Below are 19,510 nucleotides of genomic sequence, written 5' to 3' on the forward strand. Positions count from 1 at the left end.
GCTGTTACCTCAGCAGTGAGCAGGTGAGCAGTGCTGCACAGCACGTAGTCTGTGCTTCCCCATTTCAGGAGAGCACAGCCATGCACACATCAGAGGCCCAACAAAGAGTTTATCACAAGTGCATCTAGTATTGTTTCTAATCAGTGAACTTCACCACAGCAGTAGGAGGGAACTGAAGGCTGGCAGATTACAGAAGTGCTCCTCATGCACTAACAAGGATGTTTCAAGAGAACAGGTTTTTATTAGCTTTAGTCAGACTTTCAGTCACAAGGCTGTTTTGATGTTTACCTTCTTTGAGGGGACAGGAGAAGGTTTAAATCTTAATCCCTTCTGAGGACTTGAAAGGCAGCAGAATAAATTTATCTTCATCATATTACACATGAGTGGAAATCAAGACCCTCAGTAGAGTTTAGACTCTTGTAATGAGCTCTGCAATCATAACTCTAAGCAGAAGAATTCAAGTCATTGGTCCCACTGGAGAAACAATGCCTGAAAGAGATAAAATTCTGGTGAGGGCATTCTCATACATCTTTTTGTCAAGGTTGTGTCAGGAACACATGCTCCCAGTGGTGAAGCTGGCCTTTAAGACCTGAGAATCCTCTGAGCTTCTGAGATATAAACAGCTGGACCTGTTGCCAGCAAGGCTCCTGCCTTCAGTTTCAAAGCCTAAGAAGGTCCTGGCCACAGTTCATTTACTACTTCAGGTCAGCTTCTGCTTAATGAAGTTCTAGAGAAGTGGTAAATAATCACCTAAAGGCTGCCAATTACATCAGGGGAACACTGCTTCTGCACTGGAACACCCAGGATCGAAGGAGGCAAATCAGAAATCTTTGGCAGCACAGCAGTGCTGAGGGACCAGGACAGGAACAGCTGTCTTGCTCCCTGGCTTCAGTCATTTCCCTACACAAACCACCAAGGCTTCTCCAGACTCTCAGGTGGGACTCCTAATGAAAGAAGTTATGAAAGGGCAGAAAGTTTGATTCACGGAGCCGCCGCACCGGCAACGCGTTTGCACAACCTCTCCACCCAAAGTCAAGAGGTTTAACCTGTAGGGATAATTGCACCCCTTTGGCAAGGGTGGTACAGAGCACTTGAAAAGGTAATCAAAGCAGGGAAAAAGGGAAAGCAACATCATTTTGGATAATTGGAGTAAAGAGGTAATACATATCTCAGTGTCACAGGGAAGATTGCCCAATGCAATATGCATTTATTCTTATCTCAGAATTGTATTTATCGAAGTAAACCATGCTTCAGTTAAAGGGAAGCACATAAATCTTCTCTTATTGTAATTTTGCAACTCGAAGCAGCTGTTAATTATATTATAGATCTTCTAGAAGTATGTATAGTAATTACCAGTTTCAGCCACATTATTAGACTTGCAAAAAGAGTTCGGTCTTTGTAAGCATGTGGGGAGCAGAGGGTCAGACCAAAATCAGGGTAAATCAGCACAGGTTCAAGAAATCAAGTGACAAATCCTAACTGTACTGGACTTACCTGATTTGCACTTGATGAAGACACCACCTTTAAGAAATATACAGGCTTCCTTGCTGAACTCTTTCCTTCTGGTGTCCTCACCCAAGCTGTGAGTAACCTTTGGTTTTCTGCATGACATCCTCATAGAGATGATCAGGGTCTGCCTTGGTCCCAGTCTCAATGTATTGGAATCAGCAACAGCTCACTTCAGATCTTAAAACCTCCAAGAAAGAAAAATTAATGTTATTGTCCTTAGAGTAGGAGAAAGTTCAAGGCCTATGAAGTCCTTGAGAAGCCCTGGATACTGCCTTCTTTGTGGAATGGAAACACCACTTCTTATCACATAAATGCACAAAAAAGAAATTTAGTGAAATAACCAAGGTATGGTTATACTACCCACTTTCTTCATACACAACAGCTGAAGCTAAAAAACACTACCAGGCATAATCCTAAAGTATTATTTATATTTGCATACATAGATGAGAATAACCACTTGTATTACTAATTTGGTCTATTTGTCTGGGTTTCATATTAACTGAGCACTGGCTGGAGTTCCTAAACCAACAGGAATTATGTGGGCAAAAGACTGAAAGGTTGCCATGCAAGGTAGAGTTTTCAAAACCATTATGTGAATTATAAGCTGAACATCCAACATGAAAAGGTATTTTTTATGAAGTACTTCTAATTCCAATGTGCTAACATAGAAACCATGAAAGTACTAATATAGATCCATTCAGAACTAAAATGAAACCATTATTCAAATCCCTACTTTCTCAAGAGATTTACAGAAATGTAAGAGTGACTAAAATAATGTACAAATGGTTAATTTTTTCTGTTAGACCAGTAGGGCACTTAAATATTACAATCTCAAGCACAAATTATTCTGTGAAGACACAAAAAAAAAAAAGTATTTGCTTTGTATTATCATTTGCAAAACCTTTTGATACCTTTTACTGAAAGGGTTTAACATGAGAGCAAAGCCATATTAATGAAAATAACCATACAGAAATTTAAATAATGACATCTTCATGTTGCTTTGTAGCTTCAGTGTCTACTCCTGAAAAATGCTGAGTTTCTTCCATTATTGAAAGTAAGAGTTGAACCAAAAGTGGAAAACATTCTCCCATGGCCAAATGGATAGACAATGTTTATTGTGCAACATCTTCCTTGGGAAAAGAATCTAAATAAGAGTTTCAAGATTAATATCCGATTTCCAGGCTTTTGCAGTACTTGGCAATCATTCAAATCTAACAGTGAACAAAGGCAAGGATTAAAAAGCCAAAGGCCACAGACCTGTTCAAACTGGTGTAGTGGGTTCAAAGTTTCCTCCAAGATCCTGAGCTATAGTTTCCACATATCACTGAGGGAAAAAACCTAGGCAGCCCCACAGATAAGGTCCTATTTACTCTAGATGAACTGAAGAATTATAATGAATCACACTTTGGACCTTGTTCTTTAGCTGTAATTAATACCTGATTATTTTGGTTACTCACTGAAGAGTGACTTCAGTGTAACCCTTCAGAAGTGTTGGAGCAAAATGAGCTGGGGGACAAAAAAAAAAAAATGGTTTAAAAAAAAAAGAGCTGCTGCTGCTAATGGGGAGAAGAATGGTGGGAAAATACTCATGTGTCCTTGCCAAAGTGAAAGTGCATTAAGGAGCCTGCAGTCATTGTAATTCCTGTTCTTGCTGAAAACTTGTTGGGGATCCCACTGACTTTGGAGAATGCAGGGGAGAATTATCACAAACTGGAGTGCAGAAGAAAGCAGAGAGAAGAAAGCATGGTAATGCAGAGTCCTTTCTTACCTGTGCTTGGCATCTGCAATTCCCTGGCATCATCTTAACACAGGACTGGATTTAGTTCTGTTACTGGATGTGATCCAAACCCTTATATGTTCTGACTTTCACCAGTGGGAATGCCAACAGGACTCCTTCCTTCTTTCCAGCCATGTTTCAGAAAAGTACTTATTGTGAGGAAGGTAAACCATTTAATTGTTCTCCTTTAAATTAAGCACATTATAAGTGAATTTTACCATTCTAAATTTTTGAATACCAAGCCTTAAGAAGTCAGAATCAAACCAGTATCTATTATGCTCCAGTAGCAGACTGCTACCTATATGACTGCTCAAGAAAATACCAGGTACTGAATACAGCAGAGTCTAAACACACAAGGAGAACCAGCAGAAGATGAGACAGAATACAGACTAAGCCAAATGCAGCTTTTCTTAAAAAAAAAAATCAGCTTCATTCTCCAATGACAACATAGACAAAATTTTTCTTTTCCTTAGAGAAGCCAAAAAGCTTTTTTTCAGTTGGCAAAATATTTGTGTATCACTTGATGTTCTCAGCTCATTAAGTGCTGAAATCCTACTCCACACATTTACCAAGAGGTAGGCTGTGACACCTTCTGTCAAACTACTTTTCTGTAGCCTACAATCCCTTTCCTATTAAAGAGAACTAAACCAACCTTGCTGATAGTAATAGAAACCCAAAAACTTTCAGTAAGTATGAAATCATCTAATATTTGAAGATGAATATTTGTCCTTTGTACTGAGATTCACTGGGTCTCATCTCTTGTCAGGTGAACAAGCTGTTGTCACAGCTGGGAAGGATCAATTCCTGAAAAATGTGTGTGGAGCCTCAATACATTGACACCAAGGTCACCAAGAAACCAACTCAAAACAGGAAACATCTCTGATCCCATGGATTATAAAGATTTCATATAGCTATGACAAGTGCTTATAGTAAATTCCAATATAAGGAACCTCCACCAATAGCTAGAGCTGTGAGCTCTTTAAAAACAGGGTGGTGTCACTTGATTCTTGGAATTGAGGACATGTCTTAAATCGATGTGAGTGAACTGGAGGGTAGAAAAATTGATACATTACCCATTCTTTTCATCAGGTCTCACATTTTTGTATAGAAACTTAATAAAAAGTCAGTGTTGGGTCCCACTGCAGCACCTCATAAGAAACAGCTGCTCTCAGTTCACCAGGCTGGCACTTGGCTGTGCCTTCCCAAGGGTTTCACTGACCTGTCCTCCCTGGACTGGCTGAGCAGGGCAGGTAAACAGCCACTGCCTTTCCCTCAGAGCAGCTCTTGCTGGCAGCTATTCCCAATTCTGGAAAACAAATTGCAGACCATTATCAGCTCTTCTGGTAATTGCTGCAGGATGGAAGTGCAGGGCAATAAATCACAACATCATTATCCTAAGGCCCAAATGGTCTGGCATATTTTTGCTTAAGATGGTTATACAGAAATGCTGTAGACTGCAATGGCAGATAAATATATTCTGTATTGACTAGCATACATGGGAGCTTTTTGCACCTGTTCAGGTTATTCTCAAAACATTCTAAGCTAATAAAATAATGTTGTCTTTAGTTACGACATTCTCTTTTTAACTCTGTGGGAAAAGAAAATCCCTCCGTCTTTAAATATGAGAACCTTGAACTCTGCACAAGGTATTACATCTATTACTAAAGTACCACAGATAATGGTTGTGGGCTAAAGGTTGGTGTATTTTCATTGCTTGTATTCTTTCTTTAAGGCAAATATCCACTGCTTAACTATATCTCAGTATTTATATGGACACCACATAATTTCCAGCAAAGATTTTCATGCCTGGGCTAAAAGAAGTGAACTGACCTAAAGTCCTCCAAAGTCCAATATAATAAATAAACTTCAAAACTCAGACTTTGAAAGAAAGAAGCTGCAAAATCAGGCACTTTCAAACAATCATTAGGTCATGTGAATGGGAGGAAAGTGATGGGATTTCCCTTGGGATATTCCAAGAACAAGTACAATCCCTGAGCCAACAGGATTGGGGCATTTCAGGGAGGTGCAAGATAGGGAGGTTGCCTTCAAAAATACACATTTAATGTTCAGCCAAGGGGAAACATCAACGACACTCATGGATTTGCCAATTGCCCAGAGAAAAGCGCAAGAATGAAGGGGAGGGATAGGAAATAAATAAAACTGGAAAGAAAAATTATATATAATAGAATTTTGCTTCTCTCTCCAGTTTTAGACCAGCTCATCAAAGCCAAAAGGTAATTCCACTCATTGCAGTATCTTCCATCTTGATCAGATTTCATCCATGAATAAGCAATTGGATTTCTACCAGACAACTGGAAACATCCCAAAAAGCACAACCCTCTGACGTGCTAGCAACACTGGAATTAGATAAAACATTCACGAGACAGACCCACAGATTTAGTGGATGTGACTCCCATAAACACTGGTGTTCAGAAAGAGCAGCTTTATGGAAAACATTTGCCCCTTGTCTGTAGTCTCTGCTGAAATGAGTTTAAATTATCTCAATATCAAATACATTTTTTTAAACTTTTTTGAGATGGTATTATTTTCATCCAGTTTAAAAAAAAAAAGGCTCTGCAGGGCTTGTACTAAACAGGTTAAGATTATTATAATCAAATTTTGATTGAAATACTATTAATGATCTGTCCTGGGAATATAAAGTAAGATTTTTGGGTTGATAGCGTCTTTGTGATGGAAAGCACATCTTTTTAATTGAGTTCTTGGAGAAAATACTGTAAAGCTTGTTCAGTTTGCTTTAATCCATACTGCCCCGTGCACATGTACATGGTAGCAAATATTTTGTTATGTTCATGACCACATTAGGTACATTACACAAGGAGGAAGCAGAGGACAGAGCAAGACAAGGCAATCTTTTTTCAAACAAGAGCATAAAGTGCTGCATGGTGCTCCCATGCCCAACAGTAACCCTGAGCCAGGGGCCACGGCACCATCAGTACCAGACACACCTGGGCCAGGGCCATGTGAGCTGGGCTGCTCCCTGCACTTCAGCCAGGAGGGGTTTTCCTGACCCTTGGACAGCATGCACCTCAGGTAGAGGGAGAAGTGTCAGGCTTTTTCTTTCCTGGTAATACTCAGCACTTTGTGCATTGGAAACAACTGGTACCAGCAATCTGCTGAGCAGCTCTGTGCACAGGTAGATGCTCAGGCATGGAAACAAGGCTCCCTTATCTCAGAGGCAGGGCAAAGCCATGGAGTGATCCCTGTTTAATTGAGAGCTGACAGCTGTTTACATCACCAAGGATTTAGCTGCAGTGTAACTGCTCTTGTGACAAGCCATGTACCTTCGAACGTCAGACAGCTTACTTCCAAATCTTTTACCTTGTGACAGCCTCCCTAATCATTCAGAAAATAAACTGCAGAAGCTCCCAAACAGCATTTTCAAACATGACAGTTTCACTGCTTCCATCTTTACACCAGCTACTTCACAGTGACTGCTCTTTTTGGAGTTGTTGGGGTTTTTGATTATATAAGAATAAACAAAACAGGTTGCTGCTAGTACTCCAAACACAATAAGCACTCCCTCTTACAGAGACTGAAAAACTACTTAACGTTGTGGAACAGTCAGTAGTGGTGGCTCTTACACCACCATCTGTCTATGTAAATGCAACTTCTGCAGCTGCTGAGACCTAAGATAATATATTCAAATGAAGAGTACTTGCTACCAGTCTCCTGTTACTTCAGCATTATCATAAAGCTCAAATTAAATGAAACTCAAAGCAGAACAATATGTCACGTCCACTCGGAATTTCAGGTATCAGAGAAAATACTGTAGAGAGAACTTCTCGCTTTACAAAACATTTTGCTGATTGCAATTACATCAACAAAAAAGAAATTCTTATTTACAGGAGTGGATACTGGCAGGGGAAATGCTAAACCAGCTTTGTTAATTCCAACACTGTCAGATATTCCAGTTTGCCAAATATCTGCATTGATTTCTGCATCTCCCTCCAGCACTGCACTCACAGTGGCCAATCTCACCAATAAGTTTATCGATGAAAAAAAATTTATTGTGGCAAAATTCAGCTAAAATCAGCAGCACTTTTAGGCACTGGGGCATAGAAGATGCAGCATCCCCTCAATCTACTCATCTTCTTCAGTGGTGCTCTCAATATCATTTTAGGCCAAAATCCAGCAGCACATCACAACCTAATCCTCTTGCTCATTTGCTGTGGGAAAGAACCCAGGTGCATGGGCTGGATGGGAACTTAGACAGATGCCTGAGGCACTGGGATCTCCTGCCACATCCCCACTTTTGCAGTCCTTGCAGGACCAGCCATACTCTCCAATAAGAGGATGATGAGTGCCGTGTGAGACCTGCAACACCCCTGCAGTTATCATGGATTTACAGGAGTTGGGGAGCTGAAAGGAGATGCAGAGACTGGATGGAATCTGTAGCTGCCATCTAGATCCACCTTCCTCCCAGCACAGGGATATTGCCAAATGTAGATCAAACTTGGCTCTGCCTGGCCAGGTCCTGAAAGCCTCACTGGATAGATGGAGGTTCCAGCTCCCTCTGGGTGACCTGTTCCCAGCTGCACTGCCCTCTGAAATGCAGTGTGGTACAGGAAGAGCTGGAGGGTTTAGTAAAGCTCACAGAACCAGGCTTCTTAGACCTAGCCTAACTACATTAACTTAGAACAGTAATCAACTAATAAAAGATTTCTGACCTCATGAGGGGGTCAGAACGGTCATGGTACCTCATGGACAGCAGTGAAGCATTCAGCACTTCATCTCTGATGGAGGGAATCATTTATCTGCAATGGCACCTGAAGGGGGGTGGGTGTTGTCAGAATGTCAAGGTCCAGCATCAGGGTATGTAACAAACATTAACCACTTCACCCCTCTTCACTCTTCACTGGGCAGTTTTTATATTTCATTTTTTACTGAGCATGACTATTAGTTTATGACAGGTATAAATTAGAGAAGAAGCAAACCTAGATCACCTCCTACAAGCCAAGGAAAGAGGAGACTTTTCCTTCACTGAGTATTGTTCCTGAACCTCTGCACTCCACTTCTAGTTTCAGCACCTTGAAAGAGCACTGAATCCATCAGACTGTTCTAGCCATGCTCAACTGCAATTATTTATCTTAGCATTAGATCATTGTGGGATGATCTTCTAATACTCAGAATTTTGGGGTTAATAGCAGGCTCCCTCATAGATTTGTAACAGCCAGGACAACTGGGCACTCCGTGTAACCAAACACAAAGACACTTTTTTTGCCCACTTTATGCAATCAGAAACTACCTTTGCACATGGAATCAAGATATTTCTTTTTTTCATTTCTTGGAAACCTTTTCTGCAAAACGGAGTTTATGCAGGCTATTGTAAAATACTGTGGGGGAAAGTGCATATTAAAAGTATAATATATTCTCTTTACTGATCATGATCTGAGAGTTAAAGTGTGTTTGAAACATTGTGTTTTGCAATCCAAGCTATGTGATGAGTGATAAGCTATATAGTCATAATTAACAGTAGTGATAAATAAAATGTATTACATTCTGTACAGCCCTATTTGCATTGCAAAAATCCCTATTTAGATTACAATGAACTCTAAATTACAGAGTAAACAAGTTTTGGCTACATCTCGAGGCCCAGCAGGGAGGAAGGTATCGTCTACCACCCCAGCAGAGGAATGCTGTTTACATCCAACTGGACTGTGCCCAGAGACTTTGCAGCTTTAACACACAAGGGGCTGCAAACAGCCCCCTGCAGTCCCTGTGCTTAGTGGGGTTTATTGGATGGCTGCAGACTCCCTACTCAACACCAGAAGCTTTCAGCAGAGCTGAACTTTCCCAAAAGTGGTCAGGGCTAAGGGGGTTAGACTGAAGTTAACCTTTACCTGGGAGCCAGCTTGGTGGGCATAAGGCTGCCAGGGGGCTGAAATGAAACACTGCTGGGTGCTTTCATAAAGAAGCAAGTCTGTGAGTTCACTTTGGACAATCTGTAGATGAAGGACAATGGGATATTTGCTTTAAACTTTTTTCTTCTCTTTCCCCATACAGAAAACACAGCAATATTCCAGGGGCTCAGCTCACCTGGATCTCTGTCAATCCCAGCACCTGAGTGTGCAGGTACAGGCTGTGCTGATTGGGTCAGTTGATCATCTCTTCTTAGAGCAGCGTTAAGAAAAGACAGATTTCACTCCCTGACAGGAGGTCACCTGTGCATATCTGTCACCATTATAAACTCTGCTGTGCTCTAAGTGGTGTTCTTACAAAGTTTCAAATTTATCTTTCCTTTCACTAAAAGCAGACGCAGGGAGATTAAGAGAGAGGCAGCAGCATCAGTTCTGATGACATCAGGAAGGGAAGAATGTGCCTTTTATTGCCCTGGTAAAATCAGGTCTGGAAGTGGCACAGATTGTGAACAGAGATATTGGAGTCTTGTTGCCACCTCATTTCACAACTCAGAGAATCTGATTAAGATCCCCAATTTCTTCTGGACAGCTTCCCACAGCTTTTATTCACTTGCCTCCACAAACAATGACATAAAATATTCTCTTCCCTGTGGACTTCACAAGTCATGAGCTGTCAGGAGTCTGATCTGAAGTTAGACAGAAAGTGAGGGTGGTGCAAAAGACACCAACCCTCTCCTCAGTCACAGGTCCCTGTGCAAAGCCAGACCACACCAGACCAGCAATGGAGCAGCTGCAGCAGAGTAAATTTTTTTCCTGCCTGCAAGCACCCAGATCACCAGAGAGCCACATTGCTCATCACCCAAAACACTCAAGTTCCAGCCCATTCAGTACTCAGGAACTTCAGTGTTGTTTGAAGAGACTTGATAGGAATTGGTTCTCTCCTCCTTGTCCAAAATAACTTAAATTAGTTATTCTTCCAGATATGCTGTGATTTGCTTCTCCAGAGGAAAAAAAAGAGGCAGGGGTGTCTTCAAAGGAGAAGGAATTATCAGGCAGGGTAGGTAATTTTTCCTTTTTACTTTGGTGTGTATCATTGCTATTATTACTACTTTTTTCCTTTTTACCTTAAATTACAATGAATAAGAAAGAGTTGGACTTTCAATTTTTATTATAAATCAGCCCACAATTTAGATTTAGGAGTCTAACTTCAAATGCTTATTTTTTCTGTAAATATTTTCTCTAAAAGCTGGAACTGGAATAAAAGCTTGACTGACCAGATATGATTCCTGTTCTCTGGAATGAAGTAGAACACTCCACCTCTCACCTGTGTACTCATGGCAGCTTTGCTCTGCATCCTCCCATTTCTTGTTTCAGTTGGGATCTGAAGTGCTGAAGAGGCCTGAACACATGAATGCAACCAGCTAAGAAACAAAACAAAGGAAAAAAACAGGCTTGGTGCATAACCCGAGGTGTAGCTACGCAATAAGCAGGCACCTGAATCTTCTGGTTCAGGTGACAACAGAAAAAAGAAAACAACTTGTTAAAACATTACCTGAAGCAGAAGTTTCTAACTCTGTGCCAGGCCTGGTACATGCTTGAGCAACTCTTTTCAATTAAGTCATCATCCCAGTGATGCCTCGTGGGTGGTGCGGCTCCGCGCCGTCCTCGGTGCGAGCGAGACATTCCCCCACACGCCTTTGCACTAATTATTGTCTCTGCTGTCCTGGGTGCTCATCCAGAGCCCTGCTCTCACCAGCCCAGCTCAGCTCCCTCCTCAGAGGCAGCTCCTGAGGAACTGGATGCCTCAGTGACACCAAGAGCCAAAGAGTGCTGGTTCTCAGCTCCTAAATTTCCCAAAGCACCTTCGCAGATCCCCTCGTGAGGCAGGCATGTGCCACCAGAGGTTGGACAAACCAGCAGCTCCCGAGTCAAGAATGAATTTTCCATGCCTTAGATTTCTAAAGTCTAAGACAGAATTTCTTAGCAGCTCCTTGGCTACTAACTCCCCCATCTGCTGAAGGTAATGACAATGTAACAGAAAAACAGACAGATTTGTCCTGGAAAACAGGAAGACTTTCTGGCTGAATTAGCTTTTCCCTGCTGTCTCTAGAAACAAATCTCCCTAAAATATCAGCAACAAATCAATTTTACTGCTTTTCAGTAGAGAGCAAGAAAATTACCTTTTCTGATTTCAACCTTCTTCCAGTGTCACAAACCCATCAGGCCAAATAATTTCCTAAGAATTTACCATATGTTCAAATTGGAACCTGAAAATAAGCTTATTTTCTGTTTAGTCTAAATCCAAAGCCACAGAATGAAGTTTATGTTCAAGGTACCTGAATCTGGAACTTCTCAAAATGTGAAGGGTTTAGGTCTGTACTTGTAGCTTTGTTTTTTGTTCCATTCCTAATGAAAGATAACTTAAAAAGTAAGGATTAACAATTTATGGGGTAGTAATCTATAAAAAGCTCTGCATCCAAGGTATTAGAAAGCAATATAAATTCTTTTGTAGAAATGTAAATGGTATTTAAATATAAGTAGGTATTATACCCAGTTGGTTAGATGGGGACAGTGAGAGTCTCTGACCAGCTTTCCTGGGAATCAGATAGGTCCCTAAATCATTAACTTAGTGTTAAATCATCTTAGAGATATAAATAAATTGAGATACTTATTCAGGGATGTCTTGCAGAATGTAAGTAGTTTCTAGATGAATGACTCATAAGATCAAAGTCAAGGAAGACACCCATTTAATTAGGGAGGAAAGTCTTGAGCAAATCTCAAAGACACCTTTGCCAGGCACAAACCCTTCCCTGTGTGCTCTCCAGTTTCACCTGACTCTTCTGGAACACAGTTGCCCCAAACTACCCTACAAAAAAACAGAATGAGGTTGAAAAGCAGCTAATTTAGGAATCCTCCTACGGATTCCAGAACACTGCAATCACCAGTAAATACTCACAGGTTTTTCTACAGTGCAAATTAGCCAACAGAACAGGCTTGCAATCAGAATCCAGCCTTATGCAAGTCAATCTTCAAAAATTCCAGAATTTTACCAGTCCTGCCCTTCAGCTGGACAAGTGGCCAGGTTGGCAGAGCAGACCCTGAGGTAATTGCATGGTTCCTTTGTATCACACATGAGCTCTGTCCTGCACAGGGTATTTGCTCCTGACATAATCTGCCATGTTATTAAGGAAAAACTCATCCTTGATGGCTTGTTCAGAGCTAACCAGAAACCACAATATTCTTTTGCTATTCCAAAAGAAGCAGCACTTTCTTTTTTCTCCTGACAGTCAGTGTATTTCAGCTGATACAGGAGGCTGAACAGTTAGACCCACTTTCCAGTGGATTTTCTGAAATTAAAAAACATATTAAATGTATTCTTAAATTCAACACTCAAAAATCTTCCCTTTGTATTACTGTGTTTTGCATGAATTAGGAAGCCTGGTAAGTTAGTAAGGGAAAAATATTATTTGTTTTATGAACTAATGTTTCCTCTGTCATAGTTACAAATCTGGTAGGTGTGTCTCCATAATGGAGTGGGAAAACCACAGTTCCATATACTTTACAGCAATCTGATTCTTATCCTAGCTGACTTTATTTCAGAGATTTATAATTGCATTTCACACTCACTGTTACTGTTTGGTTTATTATCCTGGCAATTGAAAACTGATGTACTCAGTGCTGAATTCTCCATTTACATTTACCTTGCTCATTTCTCTCACTCCCCACTGCAACCCAAGACCTTCTTTTCCTGGCCATCCACCCTGCATCCATGCTGGACTGTCCCTAGGTCTCTTCTGGAGCAGAACAACCATACTATGCTGATTCTCTGCATTGGTTTAATTCTTTGATGTCCCCAGAATACAGAAGAGACAAGAGCACAGCCACTATAATGTGCCGCTCATAATTTTCAGTGGATATCACAAAATTCTTCTTAGAATCTGTTGCAAAAAGTGAAGTTCAAAAATTAACTGCAACTTGTCAAAATCTAGTGCATGAGTGCTTATAAACTGACACTCCTCCTTGGATCTGGGTGCTTGCAGCACTTTGGAATCTATTAATTTGACAGGAAGACAACATTAATGTAAACTCAACTGTTACTTTCCTCAAATCCAATTAATCTTGTCAAGCAATATACAAAGTTTCATTTCCCTAAAGCTGTAGAAACTAAATAAGGCAAGATGGCTAATATGGCCGAACTTCCAAGCCCTTTTCTACACAGCACTTAGCTCAGAAACTCCCTCTCAGTAATAAAGGTATGGATGGGAAAAAAGATCCGCACTGAGAACTAACCTGAGAAATGTGGTCCAGCAGCAGAGGAAATTTCTGCTCACTTGGGCAGCATCACAGGACTGCTGTACATCTCTCCTGCCCCCTCACATATTGGCTCCTGTTTTCTTTCACTCAGGAAATGTGCACATTACCCTTATCTAAAAATGGACAATCAGGAAAATCTGTTGCCCTGGCTTTTCCCTTAAAAATCACATCTACTGTCATCTCCTCACTTTCTTTACTAGAAAAGCTGCTCTGGATTTTCTAGAAAAATCATGATCTGAATGAGAGAACTTTCAACAGAATTATGGTGTACTGTCAGCTGTCTGGACTGAGTAGATTTTGCTGAGAAGCCACCATCACCAACAGCACCAGGAACCAGGAGAATCCCAGCAGGGTGTGAGACAGCATAATGAAGACAGCTGAGACAGGACTTGTAAACAGCCTGTGCCAAGACTGGACACAGATTACTGTGATCTCTTCCAAACACATTTTCAGTTCTTATCTCTCTTCAGCTGTAAAATATGAAGAAATAAAGATGAGTAAGAGCAGGAGAACAAGAGCCAGGCATTTCAGGGAACATAGGGAACAACAAAGGAGTGCAAGTAAAACAGCATCTCAGAAAAAGACACATCAATAAAAGTAATTACATCTTTTCCTTTATTTTACTTAGCTGATATGATCCTGTGCTTTTCTATGCTTTGTTCAAAACAAAGGTATGACTACCCTGATCATCCACCTTTCTGTTACAGCTTTCTCCCAATTTTGTAACTAAAATCAAGAAGATAGATACAGCATATCTAAAATCAGACATACAAAATGGGATTGCTGCATTGTATTCAGAAGGCCAGCACTGCATGCACACAAAAAACCAAAGAAAAAGTAGTTATCTGGTACCCTAATTTAAGGTGTGCAATTAGCAAAGCTGGAATGCAAACACTGTCTCTCCTCAAGTCACTGTGGGTGTATAGATGGATGACATATCTAATAAGAAGCTGAGCATCCAGCCACTAAGATGCTCCTATAAGCTGTATCACAATCCTCTTAAGGATTTAGGGAAATCAGAGGCTCAGCTTTGCCATCTGTGGCTTAATAAATATTTTCTTCAGAGGCTTTGTGCCTTGTTTTAGCAACCAAGAAAATAGTCATACAGTAATTTCTGAGACATGGCATTACCATGAGCTCATTTTGTCTTTCCTCAACAGCCCTTTTTTGCAAATGGATGACCTGTGGTAGCTCTGCTGAATGGGGGAGGTGAAACCCAGCTTTTGGGTTTCATTGCACGACCCAGCGAGGCCACAGGGGTCCAGACACTCTGAATCCCTGTCTTTGGGAGAGAAGAGTTAAAAGATTGTCATAAAAGCAATATTACCAGGTCCACCTGAGTGTCCAATGGGCTTGCAAATCAGCAGGGTCTCACAGCAAAGCAAGGTCTCTAAGGAGCAATTCCCATGCTGACCTCTCACGTCCTCAGTTCTGAGGAAGGTGTTATATTAGAGATGATTGTGTGAAAATTTTGGTATAGCACAGAATCAACAAGGTTGGAAATGACCTTCAAGACCATGAATTCAGCACCACAGTGATTATCCCTAAATCACATCCTCAAAAGCCATATCCACACACCTCTCAAACACTTCCATAGATGGTGACTCCAACACCTCGATGGGCAACTTATGCCAATGCCTAACTGCTCTTTCAGTTTGGGGTTTTTTTTCTAATATCTAAACTGAACCTCCTCTGGTGCAACTTAAGGCCATTTCTTTCCATGCTTTCATCTGAGACACAGCAGAAGAGAATGAGTGCCATCTCACTACAACCTCCTTTCAAGTAGCAGTAACAGCAGTGAGGTCTTCCCTGACTGCCCAACTGGGCAATAACTCAATGGACCCAAAATAATCCCTTCCAGATACACTATTTTTCCAGTGCTGGTTAAGTAGCACCAGCAGACATGGGGTAATTCTGCAGCTTTGTAGCTAAGTCAGTGATGGACCCTTATACCTCCACAAAGGAATTCAAATTCTGCCCCTTCTAACTTCACTACCGATATTCCTAAAATCTGGAGCTTCAGAAGTATCCAAATCTGGCTTTGAATAAAGGAAATCAGAACAATTTGGTCAGCTTTTCTAAGAGAAAGAAAAACCAAGGAAATAAAGAGGAATAGCATTGCCCCCTGGAGCTTTAGATGAAGATTAAGAGGGCTTGCATAGGCCAAAGGATGTAAGCATGAAAGGTGCTAGTATTTAAATGGATGTGAGAAGGTTTCCTAGGGAACTCAAAAATCAATAGCTTCCAAAGTTTTTGGAAAAACTTGGAAAAGAGAGAGAGGAATATAAAAGTAAATATATAATAACAAATGGGAAAAAATATATTATTTAATTCACCCAGTGTTAAGAGCAAGACTGAGAGACAGAAGACCTAATCTCCAGTGCTGACTTTGTGCAACGTACTTGGTGCATGATGTTGGTGAAGTTGCTGTCTCTCTCTGAGCCACAGATCCCCCTCACACATGTGTTTCAGATGTCATTGAGGTGAAAGCTCTCTCTTCTTACTCGTATTCTGAGGGGTTCCAATTTCTGCTGCGGCTTGAAGCTTTCTAGTTATATTATAAAGGCAAAACCAAATAGAATCTATAAAATATTGTTGGCTGGTTTGGTTTGATTCTTCAATAGAGTCAAAAGAGATAGTCCTCATAATTGCTGTTTTCAGAGACAGATCTTGGGTTTGTGCACATCATAAATTTTTGCATTTTCATATAATGTATTTTCATCAGAGCACTATTTTAGCTTGAAAACACATTGTGGAAGGAGTTTCAATGTACTGCTCTTAGGACATGCAAATCTTAAAATCCTTATGTGCAATATTTCAAGAAGTGTTTTGGGGATAGAACTACACAGGAATAAAGTGCTGCCCATAGGATATTTTAGAAGTCTTTCTTTCCTGAAACACCATGTAGTTAATTCCTTTGTACTACCATACACCAAAGAGGAGAAAAAAAGAAATAACAAATGAAATTCCTCTGAACAATTTGTTTTAGGAGAAGATCTGTCTTTGTCAAATGAACGCACCCCAGTCTATAATTGTCAATTTCAAGGAATGACTGAGAGATGCCACTTATTTAAATTGAAACAAGTCCTTTGCTCTGGAAAGCAGACCACAAGTAGGGACAGATTTGCAAATCAGCTGCCAAACCGATGCATGCAAAAGACAACAGCCTTTCCACTTCACATATCCAAACGGACAACTCTGACAGTTTCTATGTGCAGTTATGTGAACTGCACACGTAATCATGGCAATTGCATGCAGAAATTGGATGCAAACTACACAGTTAATTTGGTTTTTAAAAGAGGGAGTAACCTTGCAGCACTATACACAGAGGAGTCAAGCAGTAATTACAACGTGCTCTTCAAACCTCTTAGACTAAAAACCAGTGATTCCATGCAGTTGTGCTAAAATATTTTCCAGCTGTCAATGTGCCTGCACACTGATACAGAGATACTTTAATATTTTTTATATCACCAGGAGAGATGGATGAATTTCAATTGCTTGACAGAACGCTTGTATGATATTTCTTAATGAAGGGTATCAACAGCAGCTTGTATTGTTGGTCTAAAGAGTGCAGATCTGTACAGAGCTCTCACCAGATCCATAAATGCATTAGAGGACACAGCAAAGAGTCAATGGAGTCAGAGCAGTTTGCTAGCAAGGCCTCAGCTGAGACTGGGCATTTTGCCTGGGATGGCAAACTGAGGATTAAGGGCTCTACAGGACATGTGAACTCCACTCAAAGGCAAACACAAGCATGATTAAAATTTAGCAAACCATGATGTTTGAGCCCTTGGGCAAAATCCAGTAGACACAGCTGTATTTATAGGCTGATACAAAGGAGAACTGTTAGACCTAACAGCAATTCAGCAACTCAAAGAACAGAGAGGAGCTTGAGACCTCTCTGAGCTCCAAGTCTCAATTAAGGTGCCACATCTCTCTCTCAACTACTCCCTCCAACAGCTTTGACCTTACAGTTACTGTGTGGAAACCTTTTCCCTGTAGATCAATGCATTAGCAATTATGATTGGACCCACAGGAAGAAATAGCATCATTCTTTCAAAGATCAGGTGCCAACACCTCTATTTAGGTCATTTTGAGATGCTGGCTGAGGGCTGCACTTCAAGGTCTGCGCTGATAATGAGAACAAGAGAAATTTGGAAACAATAAGATTAATGCAAAAGGCGTTCTCTGGAATGGCTGCAGAGAATCACATACAACTAAACACCCCACCAGTAGTAGAGGCACTGAAATAAGTGGAAATTTGAAGTGTCTCCCAAGAAAATCAGAACTGCTGCTGCCAGTTTTCTGCAGCAGGAAGCCTGTAACTTCAGTCTCCAGGGGAAACAAAAACAATGGAGACATGCTGGTTATGAAACCTGCCCCTTATCTTCTCCAATTGAATCAACTTTATTGCTCTAAGGAAAAGCAAGAAACACACTTGGGAATAGTCATGGACAGTACCTTTGTGACAGCAGATTATGAGCTACCTCTACCCTAAAGAAAAACCATTTTCGAAATAGTCACCTTGTTCTTATTTGATGGGAATAAAGCAACCTCAGTGCTGCTTGTACAAAGAACCAAAGATCTCTTAGTACCACCTTTCAGAGACACCTGCACATCATCCTGCTGCTCTGCTGGTGCAGAGCCATGCTGTTCTCAGGTCATGTGGCTTCACTTCTAAATAGGAAAAGTGCTTTTGGGCTGGCCAAAAAGGATACCAACACCCCCTTTTTGAAAACTTGAAATCCCATTGAAATTTGGTGTTTGAAATTCCATTGAGTAGCATGGGCTGGATAGGCACTTGCCTGTGTCACCTCTACACAGCATTCCTTGATAAACTCAGCACTTAAACAGTCAGCTGTCCTGAGAAATTAGGTACTTTTGGGAGAAATACATAAAGAAATAATTCATGCCTTACAAATAAACAAGGAAGTCTCTGCATTAAACCCTGGTCCATTCACTTGACTCCCTTTTACACCTGCTCCTCCAATGTCTGAGATTTTTCACAACTGAGAACAAGTGCTTGGCAGGCTTGTGCTCTGCCCTGAAGGGTAAATGACCACAAGAAAACTGGGAAAAACCACATTCCCAGTAGCCTAAGCAACACATCTGCCTTTCATGTTCGCTCCACAAAGAAATCCTGGCACTTCTCTGACTGAGGAATACCATTAGGAAAAGGACTGCAATTCTGATGTGATACTAACACTCTTCAGCATATCAGTGCACTGCAGGGCCTGAGCACAACTAGAGGTAAAGAGCAGAGTGAAAGAGTCATCCTGGCACTATCTCTGCCTCCTGCTGAGCCTCAGACAGGAGGAGACATTCACCTGTGCTGGAGTGGCACTGGAAGGCAGCTTTTTCCCTGAGATAGAGAGCAGAGAATTACTGGATTACATGGCTGTCATCACTGCTTATTGGCTTTTGTTCTTTTCACATGGCCAGGCAGCAGCGAGTGGGGTGCCACAGTGCTGTGCTTGGATGGCTGAGGAGAAGCTCATTGTTTGTTATTGCAGAAAGGCATTAAAAATAGCAAAAATAAAAATAAAAGGGGGGTGGGGGAGAAAAAGATGTAGAGCAGCTTTCCTCGTGGAGCTCCAGAAGCCAGGTGCATCCCTACTGACAATGGTGACAAACAAATACTGGAAATATTTTGCATTTCATCAAAGCAATAACATTTAGGAATAGACTCAAATTACCTTTCTGGTACCACCTACAATTCTCTTGGAACTGGTGCTGTGTTCTCAGAATAAAACCTTTTTCTACACCAGCAAAAATATGCAAAAGTATCAGTAGCAAAGGTCATGTTCTTGCATTCCTGTTTATATAGATTAGCACATGTGCCAGTAGAAGCTTTAATTCTTGTAATGAGGTTTTTCACAGGGTAAGAAAAATCCAGACAAAAATATGATTGGCAAAATCTACCCTTAATATACTATGAAAAATACCTGTGATATTTGATTATGTGGCATTAACTAACTAGGACTTATCTTGGTATTATTCTCTACTTGTGGCAGGTGAAAAATCTCAGGCT

The 19,510-nt window shown here is 40.9% G+C and overlaps 1 long non-coding RNA gene across 1 annotated transcript; it reads right to left on the reverse strand.

Moving 5' to 3' along the window:
- Positions 1-1,499: 1,499 nt before the first annotated feature.
- LOC132332960 (uncharacterized) lies at positions 1,500-10,619 on the reverse strand. Its single transcript, XR_009488020.1, has 4 exons — positions 10,490-10,619; positions 4,506-4,592; positions 3,278-3,471; positions 1,500-1,694 (listed from the first exon to the last, which is right to left on the reverse strand). It is a non-coding gene; the product is annotated as an uncharacterized LOC132332960 (long non-coding RNA).
- Positions 10,620-19,510: the final 8,891 nt, after the last annotated feature.

Source organism: Haemorhous mexicanus, chromosome 12 (genome assembly GCF_027477595.1).
Source record: "Haemorhous mexicanus isolate bHaeMex1 chromosome 12, bHaeMex1.pri, whole genome shotgun sequence".
NCBI lineage: Eukaryota > Metazoa > Chordata > Aves > Passeriformes > Fringillidae > Haemorhous > Haemorhous mexicanus.